The 23,034-nt window shown below is 40.9% G+C and overlaps 1 pseudogene; it reads right to left on the reverse strand.

The window, feature by feature from the left end:
* LOC121572671 overlaps nucleotides 1-23,034 on the reverse strand; it is a 50,724-nt pseudogene that overhangs the window by 10,740 nt on the left and 16,950 nt on the right.

A 23,034-nucleotide genomic window follows, 5' to 3' on the forward strand; every position in this document is an offset into this window, starting at 1 on the left:
TATGGGAACAGCTATACAGGGCGGAAGGTAACCTAGCAGCTAAGACCGTTGGGCCAGTAACCGAAAGGTCACTGGTTCAAATCCCTGAGCCAACTAGGTGAAAAATCTGTTGATATACCCTTAACCCTAATTGCTCCTGTAAGTCGCTCTGGATAACTGACTAAAATGTACATGTATCACGTGCAACTACATTGATGATTTGAATTGCCTGATGTGTATTTTGAGACAGAAAATAAATGTTCATAAAGATGGACCCAGTATGTGTTAATAGTACGGTATCTAAGCTTTACTTTTTGCCACTCTGTTTTCAAGGTAACGAGTGGAGGACAGAGGAGCCTCTTAAAGAAGAAGTTACAGGTCTGTGAGAGCCAGAAATCTTGCTTGTTTGTAGGTGACCAAATACTTATTTTCCACCATAATTTGCAAATAAATTCATTAAAAATCCTACAATGTGATTTTCTGGATTTTTTTTCTCAATTTGTCTGTCATAGTTGACGTGTACCTATGATGAAAATTACAGGCCTCTCTCATCTTTTTAAGTGGGAGAACTTGCACAATTGGTGGCTGACTAAATACTTTTTTTCCCCACTGTACAGATCTGCTATCTTAATTTGACCATGTTTCTCACAGCAGGAAGATAATCCTGTAGCAACAAGAAATGTGAATTATCATGTGGATTATAACTACTGAACATTTTTGTAGGGGTTGATAAATTTTTCATTAGGGCAAATCAAGTCTGATTTGTGGAAACTTTAGAAGCCTTTTTAAACCTCAAATACAGTACAATTTGCATTTCTCTGCGACAACGGAGCGATCAAATTAAGATAGCATATCTGCAAGCTGTTTTGCTAGGTATGTATCACAGAAATTGTTCAGCCAAAAGGAGCACTGTGATCCCTCTCTGACATCCAATGAATCCAGGCGTTCTGGAGAAACCTGCTGGAATGCCTGGAGTCGAGGCTATCTGCAAGAAGCACAGTCAATACTACTGACCCAGTACATGCCAATGCGTTTTCTGGATACAGGCCTGGGCAACAGTACTTCTAGGCCTCAGAAAGGCAGTAGCGATGCACCACAAGCCATCTGCTATATCAACATTGATCACTCACCTCTTTCAGATCCTCAAAGTCAACTACAAAGCCAGTCAGCAAGCCGATGTCTAAAATGGTCATGGTGGCCTTTCTGTCAGAGTTAAACCTTAGGAGAGAATGGGAGTGTCCATAAGGAAGACTTGATTTTAGCTGATTTCATTTTTGGATGTATTTCCTATTCCTCACTAGATAAGAATCAAATATAACAATATTGGCCTATGGCAGTATGACAGTGATTACAGTATATCCTGAGAATTCAGGTTTTTCTTTTACTTACAACACGTCAATGTAGAGTTTATATGTCTCTTTAGCTCCATTGAGTGAAACTTAAAAAACAAGAGATGTAATTTTGAAGGTAGATTTAGCAATATGACATCATCATACACAGTGGGGCAACTAAAGCCTTGCAGATATCAACAACCACAAAACTTAAATCTGCCACTATTAGCACTTCCCCATTTCAATGAAATAAAACAAAACAAACAAAACTTCAATTATCACTGTTGAGTGGAAACAAGTTCAAATACAATAGCCATGACAAGTAGCCTACCTTTAGCCTGCTTTACTAGTTCCACATTAAGCACAAAGTTTTTGCAGTCTTGGTTCTTCTCCTTGGGCATGGCATAGTATAAGGTTGTAACCTTGACACGGATAGGCAAGGAGAGGGTTGGTGTTACTTGGTTAGCCTTGGGTACTCATTTTATCTTTATGTTATCAATCAAATGTTTTCAAACATTATTCTTACCAATAATTCCCCCTGACCAGTTCCTTTGGCAGTTACTGTGAAGTTCTCATGCAGTTGGACCTATACAGAATACAAACTTTCATTTAAGACCTGCCTAACAGACAAAATAGCCTTCCTTTGTCTCTCACTGTGATCAACTATTCTTTTAATTCACTTCCTCTAACATACATTTATGTGATGCAGGTTGCTTTGTTCCTTTCCTCAGGGAACCATGTTCACACCCACAACATTTTGACTGAGAAGGGTGATTCGAGTGACCCAAAAGTTTGGCAATACTGTGTTCTAGGCTCGTGGACAATAGGTTTGTACTTGTCACGTGTTACAAAGGGGCTTATGTGTACATAGGTCCTTACCTTGTTGGTGCGTGTGAGTAAGGCGTTACCCTTGTTAAATGACAACTTGATGACTTGAGCTCTCCCTGAGATATCAATATCCACATTCAGATCAATGTCTTTTACTTTTCCTGCTTTCGTCATGTATTCTGCCACAGCCTGGAACACCATGATAGTGGCCTATTTTGGAAGAAACAGAAGGAGGGGGTTAAAAGTGTACCACACCTATATACAGTCGGGTCCGAAATGAATGACACCCTTGATAAAGATGAGCAATAATGACTGTATAAAATAAAGAATTCAAATACTGAGCCATATTGTATGCTGCAAATTGCTTTGAAATTATCTTTATTCCCAATCACGTGAAATCGATAGATTAGGGCCTAATGAATTTATTTCATTTGACTGATTTCCTTAGATGAACTGTAACTCAGTAAAATCTTTGAAATTGTTGCATGTTGCGTTTATATTTTTGTTAAGTATACAGTGGGGAAAAAAAGTATTTAGTCAGCCACCAATTGTGCAAGTTCTCCCACTTAAAAAGATGAGAGGCCTGTAATTTTCATCATAGGTACACGTCAACTATGACAGACAAAATGAGAAAAGAAATCCAGAAAATCAAATTGTAGGATTTTTTATGAATTTATTTGCAAATTATGGTGGCAAATAAGTATTTGGTCAATAACAAAAGTTTCTCAATACTTTGTTATATACCCTTTGTTGGCAATGACACAGGTCAAACGTTTTCTGTAAGTCTTCACAAGGTTTCACACACTGTTGCTGGTATTTTGGCCCATTCCTCCATGCAGATCTCCTCTAGAGCCGTGATGTTTTGGGGCTATCGCTGGGCAACACGAACTTTCAACTCCCTCCAAAGATTTTCTATGGGGTTGAGATCTGGAGACTGGCTAGGCCACTCCAGGACCTTGAAATGCTTCTTATGAAGCCACTCCTTCGTTGCCCGGGCGGTGTGTTTGGGATCATTGTCATGCTGAAAGACCCAGCCACGTTTCATCTTCAATGCCCTTGCTGACGGAAGGAGGTTTTCACTCAAAATCTCACGATACATGGCCCCATTCATTCTTTCCTTTTCACGGATCAGTCGTCCTGGTCCCTTTGCAGAAAAACAGCCCCAAAGCATGATGTTTCCACCCCCATGCTTCACAGTAGGTATGGTGTTCTTTGGATGCAACTCAGCATTCTTTGTCCTCCAAACACGACGAGTTGAGTTTTTACCAAAAAGTTATATTTTGGTTTCATCTGACCATATGACATTCTCCCAATCCTCTTCTGGATCATACAAATGCACTCTAGCAAACTTCAGACGGGCCTGGACATGTACTGGCTTAAGCAGGGCACTGCAGGATTTGAGTCCCTGGCGGCGTAGTGTGTTACTGATGGTAGGCTTTGCTACTTTGGTCCCAGCTCTCTGCAGGTCATTCACTAGGTCCCCCCGTGTGGTTCTGGGATTTCACCGTTCTTGTGATCATTTTGACCCCACGGGGTGAGATCTTGCATGGATCCCCAGATCGAGGGAGATTATCAGTGGTCTTGTATGTCTTCCATTTCCTAATAATTGCTCCCACAGTTGATTTCTTCAAACCAAGCTGCTTACCTATTGCAGATTCAGTCTTCCCAGCCTGGTGCAGGTCTACAATTTTGTTTCTGGTGTCCTTTGACAGCTCTTTGGTCTTGGCCATAGTGGAGTTTGGAGTGTGACTGTTTGAGGTTGTGGACAGGTGTCTTTTATACTGATAACAAGTTCAAACAGGTGCCATTAATACAGGTAACGAGTGGAGGACAGAGGAGCCTCTTAAAGAAGAAGTTACAGGTCTGTGAGAGCCAGAAATCTTGCTTGTTTGTAGGTGACCAAATACTTATTTTCCACCATAATTTGCAAATAAATTCATTAAAAATCCTACAATGTGATTTTCTGGATTTTTTTCTCTCAATTTGTCTGTCATAGTTGACGTGTACCTATGATGAAATTTACAGGCCTCTCTCATCTTTTTAAGTGGGAGAACTTGCACAATTGGTGGCTGACTAAATACTTTTTTTCCCCACTGTAATACCATTGCTCAGAAAAAGAGATTTTTGTTTTTACAAGTAATACTTTTTTTTCTCAAAAAGGTAGGGGTCAAAATTATTGACACCCCTAAAGATTCTTATAAATAAAGTTTAGTATTTGGTCCCATAGTCCTAGCACGTAATGACTACATCAAACTTGTTGGGACTCTACAAACTTGTTGGATGTATTTTCAGTTAGTTTTGGTTGTGTTTCAGATTATTTTGTGCCCAATAGAAATGAATGGTACATAATGTTTGGTCTCATTTTGGAGTCACTTTTATTGTAAATAAGAATATAATATATTTCTAAACACTTCTACATTAATGGGGATGCTACCATGATTACGGATAATCCTGGATTAATCATGAATCACAATGAGTGAGAAAGTTACTGAGGGTCAAAGATCATATCCCTAAGACAAGCATTTTGCTACACCCGCAATAACATCTGCTAAACACGTGTATGTGACAAATAAAATTTGATTTGACTTGATTTTATTTGCTAACCTCCCCTGTTTTGACCCCTACCTTTTTTAGAAAAAAATTTATACTTAAAACAAAATGGCTCTTAAGTGTTGTGTTTGTTGTATCCTAAATGCAGCTTTCTCCAACATTATGCATTCCACACGGCATATTTCCATATATTGTATTATAATGTTGCATGACCCCGAAGCAGCCTGTTTCAAATGATGTATGGACATTAGCCCATCTTAGCCAAGGTTAGTTAGCCAGCCTGTTTGCCCTTGTTGGATGCTTGATGTTACGTGTTACATGTGTCTGGCTGTACCTGAGTGGATGAGTCACCTCCTCTTTGAAACCCCTGGCTTTTGAGCCATCTGACGATGGGACCAGCTTCCTCAAAGGCATCAGCCTTCACCAGGGCCAACAGGGCGTAAGCTGTGGCCTCCAGTGTGAGAAGGTGATTGTCTGAAACAGACCAGTGGGTACGGTCTGTGGGGGAAACACAAACATTATTTATTATTACAAAACCAAAATGTACAAAAACACATCTGCTACACTGGCAAAATGTAGCTCTTTGATGCAGAGAGCACCGGGCTATAAGAGTCAGAAATGGGTTAGGCTACATAATACTGTCCATCATAGGTTTCAATTGCTCAATATTTCCTACTATACTGGTGTAAAGGAGGATGTATCCTGTCACCTGTAGATGAGTGTTTGAATAGGATATCCTTGTTAAGCTTGCCCTCGTTAGCCAGGGCGTATGAGGTCATAGCCACTGAATAAGGGTTGGTCAGGTATTGATTCCGAGATTCCAGGTATTGCTTAGCCTTTTTCATGCTGTCTGGCAGGTTCTGGAGAGAGAGGAAGAGAGGCAATTGCTAACTTCTTAAAGTATCCTAAAAGGCATTCAAAAACTACTCAATAGACTTCTTAAAATACTGCCTTTGTTGTTCGACTATGCATGGCCATAGAAAACATGGGTATGAAAGAATGAATAGGAAAACATGAGAATGTATACATTTCACTTACATTGATACCATCGTAATGTTCACATATTGTGTGTGCTTCCTGCATGGCTATGAGCACGAACGCTGTCAGTGTGTCATCCACGTCTTTCCCCAGTACATCTCCCTGTAGACAGGCACAGACAGAAATGACCATATCTAAGTAGATATCTGGGTTTGTTGTTGAATATTTTACATTCTCAAAAACCCAAGATACAACAGAGAAATACACTGAAAAAATATATAAAGGCAACATATAAAGTGTCTGCCCCATGTTTTATGAGCTGAAATAAAATATGATTAATAAAATGTTTATTATTTTTTAAAATAGAATTTCTGCCAACAACACAAACAGTACCATCATGGTGGGATGTAGGAGTTTGCCAGATTCCTCGAAAATGCCATTGGGACGCTGTCTTTCCATGACAAGCCACTTGACTGCACTGCACAGGACATCATCCGAAATAACGATGAATGAGTTTGACATGGCAAATACCTTAGCAACATAAGCTGTGAGCCTAGATGGAAGGATGAGATTTAGGTACAGTTAGGTATCATTTGCCCTGCCTTGAATTAAATGTCAACACGTACAGTGCCTTCAGAAAGTATTCACACCCCTTGGCATTTTCCATATTTTGTTGTGTTACAGCATGAAGATAAAATTAATACAATTGCGGGGGGGTTGTCACGTGTCTACCCACAATACCCCATAATGTCAAAGTGGAATTATGTATTTCTTTTTTTTAAATTTATTTTTATTTCTTTTTACAAATGAATAACAAAATTAAAAGCTGAAACATCTTGAGTCAATGAGGTCAAGGTTTTACTGCTGACCTACAAAGCATTACATGGACTTTCTCCTACCTATCTCTCTGATTTGGTCCTGCCATACATACAGTGAGGGAAAAAAGTATTTGATCCCCTGCTGATTTTGTACGTTTGCCCACTGACAAAGAAATGATCAGTCTATAATTTTAATGGTAGGTTTATTTGAACAGTGAGAGACAGAATAACAACAACAAAAATCCAGAAAAACGCATGTAAAAAATGTTATAAATTGATTTGCATTTTAATGAGGGAAATAAGTATTTGACCCCCTCTCAATCAGAAAGATTTCTGGCTCCCAGGTGTCTTTTATACAGGTAAAGAGCTGAGATTAGGAGCACACTCTTAAAGGGAGTGCTCCTAATCTCAGCTTGCTACCTGTATGAAAGACACCTGTCCACAGAAGCGATCAATCAATCAGATTCCAAACTCTCCACCATGGCCAAGACCAAAGAGCTCTCCAAGGATGTCAGGGACAAGATTGTAGACCTACACAAGGCTGGAATGGGCTACAAGACCATCGCCAAGCAGCTTGGTGAGAAGGTGACAACAGTTGGTGCGATTATTCGCAAATGGAAGAAACACAAAAGAACTGTCAATCTCCCTCGGCCTGGGGCTCCATGCAAGATCTCACCTCGTGGAGTTGCAATGATCATGAGAATGGTGATGAATCAGCCCAGAACTACACGGGAGGATCTTGTCAATGATCTCAAGGCAGCTGGGACCATAGTCACCAAGAAAACAATTGGTAACACACTACGCCGTGAAGGACTGAAATCCTGCAGCGCCCGCAAGGTCCCCCTGCTCAAGAAAGCACATATACAGGGCCGTCTGAAGTTTGCCCATGAACATCTGAATGATTCAGAGGTGAACTGGGTGAAAGTGTTGTGGTCAGATGAGACCAAATTCGAGCTCTTTGGCATCAACTCAACTCGCCGTGTTTGGAGGAGGAGGAATGCTGCCTATGACCCCAAGAACACCATCCCCTCCGTCAAACATGGAGGTGGAAACATTATGCTTTGGGGGTGTTTTTCTGCTAAGGGGACAGGACAACTTCACCGCTTTTAGTTGGTAAAAGACCAAGTCCATAATATGGCAAGAACAGCTCAAATAAGTCCAAAGTTTCTTCAAGTTCAGTCGCAAAAACCATCAAGCGTTATGATGAAACTGGCTCTCATGAGGACCACCACAGGAATGGAAGACCCAGAGTTACCTCTGCTGCATCCCATCTGGACAAGAGGAATACCTATGTAAGAATGCTGTTCATTGACTATAGCTCAGCATTCAACACCATAGTACCCTCCAAGCTCATCATTAAGCTCGAGGCCCTGGGTCTGAACCCCGCCCTGTGCAACTGGGTCCTGGACTTCCTGACGCCGCTGCCCCCAGTGGGGATTAGGTTATTTTCTGCATGAACATGGCTCTTTTTACGCCAAACCCACCTCTGGTGTTTGTTGCCAAAAAGCTATTTTTTAGTCTCATCAGACCACAGAACCTGGTTCCAACAGTTTTTTGGTTACTACATGATTCCATATGTGTTATTTCGTAGTTTTGATATCTTCACTATTATTCTACAATGTAGAAAATAGTAAAAATAAAGAAAAACCCTTGTATGAGTAGGTGTGTCCAAACTTTTGACTGGTAGTGTATGTAAATTAGATATTTCAATATTTCATTTTCAATATATTTGCTAAAATTTCAAAAAACATGTTTTCACTTTGTCAATATGGGGTATTATGTGTAGATGGGTGAGATTTTTAAAAATATTGATTACATTTTGAATTCAGGCTGTAACGCAACAAAATTGAGAATAAGTCAAGGGGTATGAATACTTTCCGAAGGCACTGTAAATTGCCTTAATTTGTGATTCCTTAAAGTGGATTCCTCACAGTGTAACCTGCTTCTGGTCTTTTCTCACCATTATGAGGTCTTATTGTCTTGAATTATAGGCACCCTAGGTAAATATGAACCAAAAAGGCTGTGAAAAATGTATTTGTTGTTTATCAGCTTGATCTTACACTAAACTATCATATGAATCTAACCTTTAATTGAGTTAAAATTGTTACGAAAATAAAATAAATCGTCATCAAGAAATAATAATTTTATTCAAAAACATGCATTTCGCAATTATTGGCACCCCTGCATTTAGTCCCTTGTGCACCCTTCCTTTGCCAAGATAACAGCTCTGAGTCAACTTCTATAATGTTTGATGAGGTGGGAGAACACATAGGATGGGATTTGAGACCATTCCTCCATAGAGAAACTCTCCAGATCCTTCAGATTCCTTGGTCCTCACTTGTGGACTCTCCTCTTCAGCTCACAACACAGGTTTTCAATGTGGTTTAGGTCAGGGGACTGGGATGGCCATTGCAAAAGCTTGATTCTATGGTCAGTGAACCATTTTCGTGTGGATTTGGGGGTATGCTTTGCATCGTTGTCCTGCTGGAAGATCCAACAACAACCCAGTTTTAGCCTCCTGGCAAAGGCAGACAGGTTTTGGCCTAAAATCTCCTGATACTTGATGGAGTCCATGATGCCATGTATCCTAACAAGGTTGCCAGGGCCTTTGGAAGTAAAACAGCCCCACAACATCACAAATCCGCCACTATACTTCACAGTGGGGATTAGGTTATTTTCTGCATGAACATGGCTCTTTTTACGCCAAACCCACCTCTGGTGTTTGTTGCCAAAAAGCTATATTTTAGTCTCATCAGACCACAGAACCTGGTTCCAATCAAAGTTCCAATGACATTTAGGAAACTCCAGGTGCTTAAATGTGTGGTTTGGTGACAGCAGAGGCTTTCTTCTGGCAACTCTTACAAATAACTTGTTGGCATGAAGGTGGCGTCTAATTGTAGTTTTGAAGACTTGGTGACCCCAAGATGTAACCAACTTCTTCAATTCTCCAACTGTGATCTTAGGAGATTGTTTTGCCACTTGAACCATCTTTCTCACTGTGCGTGGGGGCAAAATACACTTGCGTCCTCTTCCAGGCATGTTCATCACAGCTCCAGTTATTTTACATTTCTTAATTATTGCCTTAACAGTGGAGACAACAGGCATTTAGCTATCTATTTTATAGCCATTGCCTGATTTGTGAAGGCCAACATCCTTTTGTCTTATTTCATTTATCTGTTTTCTGGTCTTTCCCACACTGATGGATGACTAAGGGAGTTTAGCCTGTGTGTCACTTCATATTTATACCCCAGTGAAACAGGAAGTCATTGACCACTTAAGAGTTCCCAAAGACTCAGATGAACTTTAAAAAATAAAATCTTTAATCGGAATATATATAAATTAGATTTTGTTCATAAGAATTTCTTGGGCTGCCAACAACTGTGACACACATGTTTTTGAATAAAATAATAATTTCAAGATTTTTTTCTCTGAACAATTTTAACTCAATTATAGGTTAGAGTCGTATGAACAAACATTTAACATTTTCACATCTTTTTTGTTTATATTTACAATTCAGTTAAAGCTGCAGTCTGCAATTCGAAAAACAACAAAATGGCTGTTACTTGTTTTGGTAAACAGCTGAGGGATGCAAGGACTGACCACTCTCAAATTTGCAGACAGAGTTATGAAAGGGAAAAGGAAAGGGGGATACCTAGTCAGTTGTACAACTGAATGCATTCAACTGAAATGTGTCTTCTGCATTTAACCCAACCCCTCTGAATCAGAGAGGTGCGGAGGGCTGCCTTAATCGACATCCACGTCATCGGCATCCGGGGAACAGTGGATGCAAGGACTGACCATTCATGATATAAAAAACAGTAAACATTTTTACAAACAATTTAGTAAAAATGAGCTTATATTTTGGGTTCTAATGGGGTAAAACAGCTGTTAAATTCTTCTTGAATCAATGGCAATGTCATTAATTTTGTAAAACAAATTGATGTACCAATCGCAGACTGTTGCTTTAACATACATTAGACCTAGGCCTATCTGTTGTATATCTAATGTTGTGTCCCTGGTATTGTGGAACATTGGAGGATATAGAGAACGTTTGAGTGGGAGTGGGGGAAGGTGTGGCTCACCAGGTACCACTACGCTCATGGTCAAAGGCAGCATATGATCCATCATTTTTCCGATAGGCCAGTTCCTGATTATAACCTTGATATAACAAAAGAAAACCAAGAACCATGAAGATAATCAAAGCTGATTGGTTTTGTGTTGATAAGAAAGAATTTGTGCTGATAACACCACAGGCAGTGTGGTGAGTTTCCCAAAGCCTTTGTAGCTAACGTGTTAAGTTATTTCGTTCCACAACTCAGTCACAAAGCAGTGTGAGAGTAACAATGATACAAATCTATGTTTAACTGGCAATCTTCTGTGCGTTTACAAACAAACGTCGACAAATGAAGCAATTTTCTTTTGTACTAGTAGCGTACAGCCTGGGTTGTCGACAGTAGTGTAGTGGAAGTAAACCCACTTATTTTGAGTGGGCGTTTACCCACGAATCGCGGAAAAATGCATTGAAAATATAGGGCGCGTTACTCACCCCAAAGTGGGCATTTACCCACCTATTTTAATTTACACCTACATCACTGATTGTCGAGAGATAAAGTACCAAGTTCGCTACAAAGTCTAGGAAACCCACCCCTGATCTGTTCAAGCATAAAAATAAAAAAACTTCCAAAATCTAACTATTGCTTTTTGTGTTGTTGTTAACCAAATCAAATGTGATAAACAAAAACATGAATTGCTAAAACTTCACTGTAACATTAGGCCAATAGCATAACTATAATGCAAATACTCCAATCAATGTTATCAATGCTAAATACTCCATTCATAACTTTCTCACCTTTTTCAATGTAGTTGACTGCTTCCTTTCTGCGTTCTAATCCCACCTTATCCCACTGTTTGGTCTTGTCCAGGTAATGTGTGGCGATGAGAGGTAAAGTCATGCCTATCATGTTCTGCTCCCCACAGCCACCTGGTTGGCGAAGGAGGTCGCCCAGGGGTGAACCACTGATGGCAGCCTCTATCGTCTGGGCCAACTGCTCACCTAAAAAGATGCAGATAGTAAAACATAATAATATCTGCAGACAGTAAAATATAACAAATGCAGACATTAAAACATTATAAATACAGACAATTAAACATAATAATAACTGGAATATGACTTACTCAATGGTCAGTGACAACATGACAAAGATATTTTCATAGCAGAAAATGAGCAATAGACCTACACTACAACAGCATTATTACGGATCTCGACTTATCCCTACACTACACTCTTAGAAAAAAGGTGCTATCTAGAACCTAAAAGGGTTCTTCGGCTGTCCTCATAGAATAACCCTTTTGGTTACAGGTTAGAACCCTTTCCCCAGAGGCTGAAGAACCCATTTTCTAAGAGTGTAAGCTTCCGAAGCTCCACAAAATGTTTTATTCTATAGACCTACTGATGATCTTAATAGCCATGGCAGATACATTTGCCACTCTGTGGTCATCTAGCTTTGTGAATCCAGACGAGACTAGTGAGCCTAGGGCAACTCTAGCTTATTCAAGTAATGTTGTTAACACGTATTCACAGTACATTTCTAAATGGTCCATGTGTGTGTCAGATCATGCTGTCTCACCTGTCACACTTATGTGTGTTCTGGCAGGTGTATTTGGAACCTGGTTAGTCAGTGCACCACTCCTAACACGCACAGTATCAGTCCCCCCTTTTAACCGGAGAGAGACAGAGACAAAGACAGAGAGAGAGACAGAGAGAGAGAGAGAGAGAGAGAGCGTGAGAGTGAGAGTGAGAGAGAGAGAGAGAGAGAGCAAACAATGTAAACAGTTGTTACGAGTTTTTCCATTCAGTCTCACCTACAGGTAGAGCCATACAATTTGACTTGCATATTAAGAGAGGAAATTGTATATTATCAACCATCATGATACTCATCAGTGCAACGAATGGCAACATTGTCACTGGAACTATAGATGATCTACATCTGTATATGCTACACTTACCATGTCTTGCGGGATCCAGTTCCACATTCTTCACCAGAAGCCTTGTCAGCACCCCTTCGGCCTGTCATTGTTAGAATGAAAACACTGTAATTTGCCCTTATGCTTATTTATCAACTCAACATACATGTTTTTTGCTTGAATTACAACAATTCACCTGGTGGCCTAGGTTATCCAAATAGGGGCGATAAAGTATTTACTTGAACAACAAATAGGCCTACGTCTTATGGGAATAGTCTGGAATCATAGTAAAATAGCTGGGCTTTCCAGTTACCAAAGATTCATGGTTCAAGAACCGCCACATTACTTTGGTATCAAAAATGAGGACAATGGTCTCATGGACCATCAGATGTTAGTACAAGGAGTCCCATTGGGTATATTTTACATTAAAGAAGAGCTTACTGTATTTGCTGACAGGTTTTGACGCACCAGTACAACGCCAGACGAGCCAAATAGTCAACCTCTTCGAAAAGCACCTTGCACCAGCTGAAATCTCCCTTCTTAATCAAGATTCATATTTTGTTACAAAACACCTATTATTGACTTTAACATTTCTATTGACCAGAAAATGTTCAGCACTACCAGAGTATGTGTTTTTTACCCTCACAAGTGTTACCCAATCCACCTGTCTTGAAGAGATGCAGTTCAAACCCATTAATACCTTGTGGAAGACGAGGTAAAAGTCTGGTGTGAGCAGAATAAACAAAACAAAAACAAAAAATCTGAGCCAATAGGAGTGCCTGAAAAAACTACAGTCTGATCCTACCCTCAATATTTTCATCAAGTGGACCAGGGTGGGCGACAGTGATTATGGATACTGGCAGTGCTGACGCGCCACTACAGTCTGGGGTTCCATCCCAGGCTGTGTCACAGCCCGCCGGGGACTCCATAGGGCAGCACACAATTGGCCCAGTGCCGTCCAGGTTAGGGGAGGGTTTGTCTGGAGGGCTTTCCTTGGCTCATCGCGCTCTAGCGTCTCCTTGTGTGTGAGTTGAATGGTGCGGCTGGCTTCCGGGTTAAGCGAGCAGTGTGTTATGATGCAGCACGGCTTGGCGGTTCATGTTTCAGAGGACGCATGACTCGACCTTCGCCTCTCCCGAGCCCGTTGGGAGTTGCAGCGATGAGACAAGATCGTAACTACCAATTGGATATCACGAAAAAGGGGTCAAAGGAGACATTGGTGGAAGCGTTAAATCACTGAGGAGAAAATGAGAGTATTCCTGTATGTCCAACATCCCCCTCTTCTACACGTAACTGAAGATCCACAAGGGCCTGGACAGGCAGACCCATTGTGTTTGATATTGGGAGCTTTCTACTCTGCCATCTTATCATAAAGACAGGTAACTTCAAGGTACCAGAACATCTTGATTTAAGAACTGATACCAGTCTACCTTCCTCTTTTCCTGCAACACTAATTATTTTAAGTTTGACGCCCTCTTACAGTGTAGTTCGACTGAAGGTTACATGGATGGCACCAAATATTGCCAACCTGCACCTCGGATAGGTTGGGAAAGGTCACATTCTTAATGAGTCAAAACCTTGTTTCAATAACTTAGTCATTTGAAAACGGCTACATTGACTACAGGATGTTTCTGTGAAGGGCAAGGGCCTCTTCCCTATGTTGGCCCAGAGAACCCCACTTATTGGTTACAATTGGATTATAATTTTTTTATGTGGCACCTCATCTCAAATTGGTTGAGCGCCTTCTACTCTTCTCCAGGTTTTACCTATTAGCATAACGGTAAGATGGCTGCCCTTATTTTTCAAGGACTGGGATTTCAGACTCAATCAATCAGATTCACACTGATCGACACATGTTCATATATAAATTCCATATCATCCTCAGGGTAGATACTAGATTCATCTGTCAAGAAGCGATGGTTTGCCTTACCACCACACGTAGCTCCTTCTTAACACCGTCTTGACTATCCGAACCTCGGACGGAGGCCTTCACCTCGATGGTATGGAGGCCCAGCTTCATGGGGATGATGACAAAGGGGACACTTCGTGTGGACCTGGCGTCCACCATAACAGTAACAATATACTTCCCTTTCTTGCTGGCAGAGCTGCAAACGTCTGATGTCTTCCTCAGTTCTACACGGACCTGCCATTAAGGTGGAGAGGGTGTAGTCACATCACCGTGCATCTAATCTGATAAATACCACACTGAATGGTATAATAATAATAATCAGGCACAGAAGGGGTCATACTGATTTTAGAATGAAATATTTGGGCAATCTAGCCATTTACTCTGTATACCTGCATCTGCAGGTTCAACTCAAGACGGTCTGGGTTGCGTGCCTGCTTTTAAATTACAATAAGTTTACCGTTATAGTGTCCTCCCTGTAGTTGTGAAGAATGGCTTTGATTTCCAGCTGCTCATTGCGTACGGCAGAGTAGGGCAGCTTCAGATCAAGGAAGAACTTCTTCCAAACAGTCAGCGGAAAGGGTGCAGACACACAGATTCCTATTGAGCAAGAGCAAGAGTTGCCATAAGATGTAGAAAGAGTAGGCATCAACATAGAAAGAGGGGCACAAATAAGTGACAGTACCATGTGTTTTGGACAGGCCAATGGCAGTGATCTGCCAGGTGGTGATGGATTCCGGTAAGTTTATATTTTTCTGTTTAGCACTAAATGGTAAAAAGAGAAAGAAAATAGGTAGGATTTTTTTTACAAGGGAAAAGGGATATGCATAAGAAGGCATTTTACTGTAGTGCATTGAACGATCTCACTAAATACTGATCTTACCACTGCTTTTTGTTAGGACACTGTGGCAGACTCTCCTCATTCCATAGCCAACTCTCAGGGAAGAAGGAACGGGAAATGATGTTGTAAAAACTTTCAAAATCGTCATCGTTATCCTCACCTTACCAAGAGTGACAAAAAGTCAGACAGTTCACATCACTGTGAATGTATTTCTCTTTTACATAGAAGGGAATACCAGAATATTTTATACATTCACACTGGTTTTGTTTATCACACTGGATTTCCATAGTGTTCCAGTCCACTACAGTTGTTTTACTTACTGCGGGCTAATATGAGCTGGTCAGTCCTGGTCTCTTCGCGTTTGGTGGCCATTTCTCTACAACATTTCAGGAAGGCTTCCACACAATCTGTTCCATCGCTGATGTATTGGGCACGCCGCTCGCAAGTGTAATCTAGAATGTTCTTCCTTATACCGTCCATGCAGCACTGTCTCTCCATGCCTGTGTACTGGCTCGCTAGGACAGAGAGAAGTGCATTGTCAGTGGGATGGCAGAGTGATCTGCAAAAGCTTTGGGGAAACCCATTGCTGAGAGTTAAAGGAATTTTAAATGAATACAATTCAATGAATAAAAATACGAACATCTGAACATCATTTGAAGTTTGTTTAGTGGCCAATCTGGACAGCGGTCTTCCTATTTCACAATTGGTTCTCATTCCCAGAGGTTGAAAACATAAACAATAAAACACTATTTGACATCCTTGCAACATATGTCTATTTGGTAAGAAAGTAGTACTAAGTTCTACTAATAAATACATATGTACATGCGTACATAGATACATACAGTACATAGTTAAAACAAAAACATCCAGTTTTATGATCAGGCATCGAAAGCAGAGAAACTCTTGTCCTACCCAGTGTGGTTACGACATCATTTATAGTCACTGCTTGTCGTCTCCTTGAGTTGACAGGGCAGCCGGAGACTAAAGCACACGAAGAACAAGACTGATTTCAATGCACAAAACATACCTGGAAAACTTGGCAAGACAATATTAAGGACAAATGTATTAGGCCTACATCAACCAAACTCAGATACAATGGTGAAGTGATATATGATACATCAGCTGATAACCTGCTGAAATGTGATATTGTAATCTGCCAATAGTGTATTTTTTAACTTAAGTAATAATAACAATTATAATAATAATACATAGGATTATATAGCGCTTTGCAAAGAACCAAAGTCGCTTTACAATTGTAGAAATGAAAAAAAAAAACAGTAATCAAAACAAAACAAAGCCAGACTAAACAAAAGCATGAAACAAAGTAAAGGGAGGGCTCAACGAAGGGAAAGAGAGTGATGTATCAGTGTACGAATGAGTGAGCAGGTGTTGTGTGTGTCCGAAAACAAACGCTTAGTAGTCCTTGGTATCTTTTTGCTATGTGTCAGAACCGGCTGATGTGGATGTGGTGGAGGAGTCACACGCAGGACACAGAAGCTAAGTCAAACCGACTTTACTGCACAGGAGGAGCAGCCTCGGCCGAAACCGTGACACTATGTTGTAAGACTTTTACAAAATGTCTAGAAATGCTAACAACTCTGCGTGGCCAACCAAGGTATCAACCCTTATGAGGTCAGAAGTAGAATTAAGCTGACTGCCTGTGGTTTTGGGAGACACACAACATCCAATTTTCGGCCAACACATCTTTTGCACACATTCAGATCAGGTTAAAGAGATTGTCAATTTGTCAATGTTCAGATTAACTCAAGGATACCATTTTTATGTCTCTGCGTGCAGTTTGAAGGAAATTGCTAGCATTGATCAATGAGATTACAACCTATATTCACCCACTCAAAAAAACAGCCGACAGTTATTGAATTTCTAATGTGTTATCACTATGCTTTCAAACATCTAAAAGCAAAATTCCAATGGAAAAACAATGTCCGATTTTTGGTTTAGTTGTCACCCAAATGTCTATCACTGCGCTTTCAACCATTTAAAAACATAGCAAAGTTCAAATGGGAATACAATGTCAGATATTTTGTTTATTTATACAACAGATTAATGCGTTATCACTGTGCTTCATCTAATAGCAGAACCAAATCACCTGGATTGCAGTTGAGATTACTAGGGCTCCCGAGTGGCGCAGCAGTCTAAGGCACTGCATTTTAGTGCTAGAGGCGTCACTACAGACCCTAGTTCGATTCCAGACTGTATCACAATTTGGCCGTGATTGGGAGTCCCATAGGGCGGTGCATAATTGGCCCAGTGTCGCCGGGGTAGGCCGTCATTGAAAATAAGAATTTGTTCTTAACTGACTTGCCTAGTTAAATAAAGGTTAAAAGTACATGGTCCAAATGATTATTGCTGTTTGAGATTCTGCGCAGATTATTACAGCAATGTGAAGATCTCCACAGAGCTGCGACGACCTATGCATGCTATCTTGAACATGCATGCTTTATATGATTACATAAGAAGACATTTATAGTTACAGTAACCTCAATATGTGGCCATGGATGTGTTACTCATTTTAAGGTTGAATGTTACATTAGTTTGTAAAATAGCCTTACCTTTAGACAATTTACGGTCTCCATCCCAAACAAAAATCTAAATGAAAGAATAGGACTAAATCAAATCAAACTTAATTTGCACTTTAAATAAAGTTTGATTTGATTTAGTCCTATTCTTCATCTTTGATTTTTGGTTGAGAAGGAGGCGTGAATCCAATATTTATATTATTAATTTGTAGACAAACTGGAATTAAAGACAGACTAAGTCAGTGGCAAAGATGGAACTACCAAGCAGAAGATACAGCGTTGACCACCAAACATAATTCAATATCAATAAATATAATTAATTTTGAAATCAACCAGAGCTTGAAACCCTAGTCCTACAATATGTATTGTCTATTTAAGCAATAAGGCCTGAGGGGGTGTGGTATATAGCCAATATCCAAGGCTAAGGGCTGTTCTTAAGCACGACGCAACACGGAGTGCTTGGATACAGCCCTTAGCCATGGTATATTGGCCATATACCACAAACCCCTGAGGTGCCTTACGGTCTGATATACCATGGCTGTCAGTCAATCAGCATTCAGGGCTCGAACGACCCAGTTTATAATTGTTGTTAAATCCTGTGTTGAATTGAAACAATAGCTGTTGATGACTTTGCAAATTCATGATACAGTGCATTCAGAAAGTATTCAGACCCCTTGACTTTTTCCACATTTTGTTAATTCCTTCGACCTAATGGCTTGGTTTTTGCTCTGACATGCACTGTGAACTGTGGGACCTTATATAGACAGGTCAGTTGTGTGCCTTTCCAAATCATGTTCAATCAATTACATTTACCACAGGTGGATTCCAATCAAGTTGTAGAAACATCTCAAGGATGATCAATGGAAACAGGATGCACCTGAGATACATTTCGGGTCTCATAGCAAATAGTCTGAATACTTATGTAAATAAGGTATTTCTGTATTTTATTTTTTATTAATTTGCAAACATTTCTAAACACATGTTTTCACTTTGTCATTATGGGGTATTGTGTGTGTCAATTTTAGAATAAGGCTGTAACATAACAAAATGCACTGTATATGAGTGATAAAGTATGGTCACATTTCATTTGCTCTGTTAAAACTACCCATTGGAATGACTTCGATAGCAAAAGTGAATCTATTTCGTTTTTAAGTGGAGCTCTTACAACAATCATTCTCATGATAGCACATTAGTAATAATTGGGCTCCCGAGTGGCGGAGCGGTCTAATGTGCTAGCGGCGCACAATTGGCCCAGCGTCGTCCGGGTTAGGGGAGGGTTTTGCCGGGGTAGGCCGTCATTGTAAATAAGAATTTGTTCTTAACTGACTTCCCTAGTTATATAAAAATAAAATACATAGTAATAGTAAGTGCCACATATCATAGCTAAGCAGGGCTTGGTTAAAACCCTAGATGGGAGACCAAAGGGTAGCTGTTGATAGATCAAGTCTCCAGTTGGAGGTGCTGCCCAGCCTATAGTTTTTTTTTCTGATACTGGATATAACGTTGAAGATCTGACGTTGTTTTAAAGGTACAAATTCAAAGGTTTGTCTATGTTGAAATTTGGTCACCATGATGACATAATCCTGTGGTTGAAATTTCACCCTCAAAACAACAGTTTACGTTGATTACTTTTTTTCAAATCCAATGTATTTTCCACATAGATTCAAATCAAATCAAATCAAATCAAAATCAAATCAAATCAAATTTTATTGGTCACATGCGCCGAATACAACAGGTGCAGACATTACAGTGAAATGCTTACTTACAGCCCTTAACCAACAGTGCATTTATTTTAAACAAAAAAAGTAAGAATAAAATAACAACAAAAAAAGTGTTGAGAAAAAAAGAGCAGAAGTAAAATAAAGTGACAGTAGGGAGGCTATATATACAGGGGGGTACCGTTGCAGAGTCAATGTGCGGGGGCACCGGCTAGTTGAGGTAGTTGAGGTAATATGTACATGTGGGTAGAGTTAAAGTGACTATGCATAAATACTTAACAGAGTAGCAGCAGCGTAAAAAGGAGGGGGTGGGGGGGCAGTGCAAATAGTCCGGGTAGCCATGATTAGCTGTTCAGGAGTCTTATGGCTTGGGGGTAGAAGCTGTTGAGAAGTCTTTTGGACCTAGACTTGGCACTCGGTACCGCTTGCCGTGCGGTAGCAGAGAGAACAGTCTATGACTAGGGTGGCTGGAGTCTTTGACAATTTTGAGGGCCTTCCTCTGACACCGCCTGGTATAGAGGTCCTGGATGGCAGGAAGCTTTGCCCCAGTGATGTACTGGGCCGTACGCACTACCCTCTGTAGTGCCTTGCGGTCAGAGGCCAAGCAGTTGCCATACCAGGCGGTGATGCAACCAGTCAGGATGCTCTCGATGGTGCAGCTGTATAATTTTTTGAGGATCTGAGGACCCATGCCAAATCTTTTTAGTCTCCTGAGGGGGAATAGGCTTTGTCGTGCCCTCTTCACGACTGTCTTGGTGTGTTTGGACCATGATAGTTCGTTGGTGATGTGGACACCAAGGAACTTGAAGCTCTCAACCTGTTCCACTACAGCCCCGTCGATGAGAATGGGGGGCGTGCTCAGTCCTCTTTTTTTCCCTGTAGTCCACAATCATCTCCTTTGTCTTGGTCACGTTGAGGGAGAGGTTGTTGTCCTGGCACCACACGGCCAGATCTCTGACCTCCTCCCTATAGGCTGTCTCATCGTTGTCGGTGATCAGGCCTACCACTGTTGTGTCGTCGGCAAACTTAATGATGGTGTTGGAGTCGTGCCTGGCCATGCAGCCATGGGTGAACAGAGAGTACAGGAGGGGACTGATTCAACATTACAATATGTTTACAAATGATGTTGAAACAACATTGATTCAACCAGTTTGTGCCCAGTTGGTAGTGACGCATTGCTTCTATCAAACCAATAAAGTATTTTGAATAGGTGCAGTTCCAAAGAGACATTGAGTTTTAAAAAATACCTCTGACTTGCAACAAGCTAGAATGCATAAGATACAAAACAAATGCCGCATAGGCTACCATAACAGAGACACGGACAAAACAAGGAAAAAAACGAAATACAAGGAAATGCCTCTACTAAGGCAATAAAATCAGAGCGCTGAATGCAATTGACTCCGACCGTTCCCATTCAAACTAGAAATCCAAATGTGAAGTTCGCCTGACTTCCAATAGTCAAGTGAACGAGAAAGGATTTTGGAAGGCTGGCCACACAAGACCAGGCAGGCCTGAATGTGTATTGCAGCTTTTATGTAGAGGCCTTATGCTTCACATACCTGTCCTCTGAGGGGTGCCCCCTGCAGTGTTGGATGCAAACACCAGCCCAGCATCGTAGAAAACCCCCATACTGTCCTTTCCACTCCCTGCAGTGCAGCCTGTGTCATGTTTCTCTATTATGTCCCAGATCTAAGGATGGATTCATGTACATACCCATGCCATGTACACACACACACACACACACACACACACACACACACACACACACACACACACACACATTTTACTATCCTTGTATGGACAAAACAATTGATTCCCATTCAAAATCCTATTTTCCCTAATCACTAACCCAACCCTAACCCTAACCTTAACGCTAAACCTAAACCTCTAACCCTAATTCTAACCCTAACCCCTAAGCCTAAAATAACCTTTTCCGTGTGGGGACCTGCGAAATGTCCCCACTTTCCTATTTTACTATCCTTGTGAGGACTTCTGGTCCGCACAAGGATAGTAAAACCAAAAACACACATACACACAAATCAGCTAAGTCCCAAAACATTCGCAAGTGTTGGTGGGCAAGGAGGGTGCTATCTTTTGTCCAAATGTATTTAAGTCTAAGAGGACATAATACGAACGGAAATGTTGCATCTATCAAAAACCCATTTAGCATATTGTTTTTATTTGAAAGATTCTCCAAGCTGAATTTCATCATACATTAATTTGATTTATCAAGCCAACCAGTTTCCCAAGTACAATTTTGTTAAATACAGTGCATTTGGAAAGTTTTCAGACCCCTTCCCTTTTTCCACATTTTGTTACGTTACAGCCTTGTTCTAAATCCGATATTTTTTTTAAATCCTCATCAATCTATACACAATACCCCATAATGGCAAAGCGAAAAAAGGTTTAGGATTTTTTTTGCAAAGGTATACAGTGGGGAGAACAAGTATTTGATACACTGCCGATTTTGCAGGTTTTCCTACTTACAAAGCATGTAGAGGTCTGTAATTTTTATCATAGGTACACTTCAACTGTGAGAGACGGAATCTAAAACAAAAATCCAGAAAATCACATTGTATGATTTTTAAGTAATTAATTTGCATTTTATTGCATGACATAAGTATTTGATACATCAGAAAAGCAGAACTTAATATTTGGTACAGAAACCTTTGTTTGCAATTACAGAGATCATACGTTTCCTGTAGGTCTTGACCAGGTTTGCACACACTGCAGCAGGGATTTTGGCCCACTCCTCCATACAGACCTTCTCCAGATTCTTCAGGTTTCGGGGCTGTCGCTGGGCAATACAGACTGTCAGCTCCCTCCAAATATTTTCTATTGGGTTCAGGTCTGGAGACTGGCTAGGCCACTCCAGGACCTTGAGATGCTTCTTATGGAGCCACTCCTTAGTTGCCCTGGCTGTGTGTTTCAGGTCGTTGTCATGCTGGAAGACCCAGCCACGACCCATCTTCAATGCTCTTACTGAGGGAAGGAGGTTGTTGGCCAAGATCTCATGATACATGGCCCCATCCATCCTCCCCTCAATACGGTGCAGTCGTCCTGTCCCCTTTGCAGAAAAGCATCCCCAAAGAATGATGTTTCCACCTCCATGCTTCATGGTTGGGATGGTGTTCTTGGGGTTGTACTCATCCTTCTTCTTCCTCCAAACACGGCGAGTGGAGTTTAGACCAGAAAGCTCTATATTTGTCTCATCAGACCACATGACCTTCTCCCATTCCTCCTCTGGATCATCCAGATGGTCATTGGCAAACTTCAGACGGGCCTGGACATGCGCTGGCTTGAGCAGGGGGACCTTGCGTGCGCTGCAGGATTTTAATCCATGACGGCGTAGTGTGTTACTAATGGTTTTCTTTGAGACTGTGGTCCCAGCTCTCTTCAGGTCATTGACCAGGTCCTGCCGTGTAGTTCTGGGCTGATCCCTCACCTTCCTCATGATCATTGATGCCCCACAAGGTGAGATCTTGCATGGAGCCCCAGACCGAGGGTGATTGACCGTCATCTTTAACTTCTTCCATTTTCTAATAATTGCGCCAACAGTTGTTGCCTTCTCACCAAGCTGCTTG

Source organism: Coregonus clupeaformis, unplaced genomic scaffold (genome assembly GCF_020615455.1).
Source record: "Coregonus clupeaformis isolate EN_2021a unplaced genomic scaffold, ASM2061545v1 scaf0018, whole genome shotgun sequence".
In the NCBI taxonomy this organism is placed as follows: domain Eukaryota; kingdom Metazoa; phylum Chordata; class Actinopteri; order Salmoniformes; family Salmonidae; genus Coregonus; species Coregonus clupeaformis.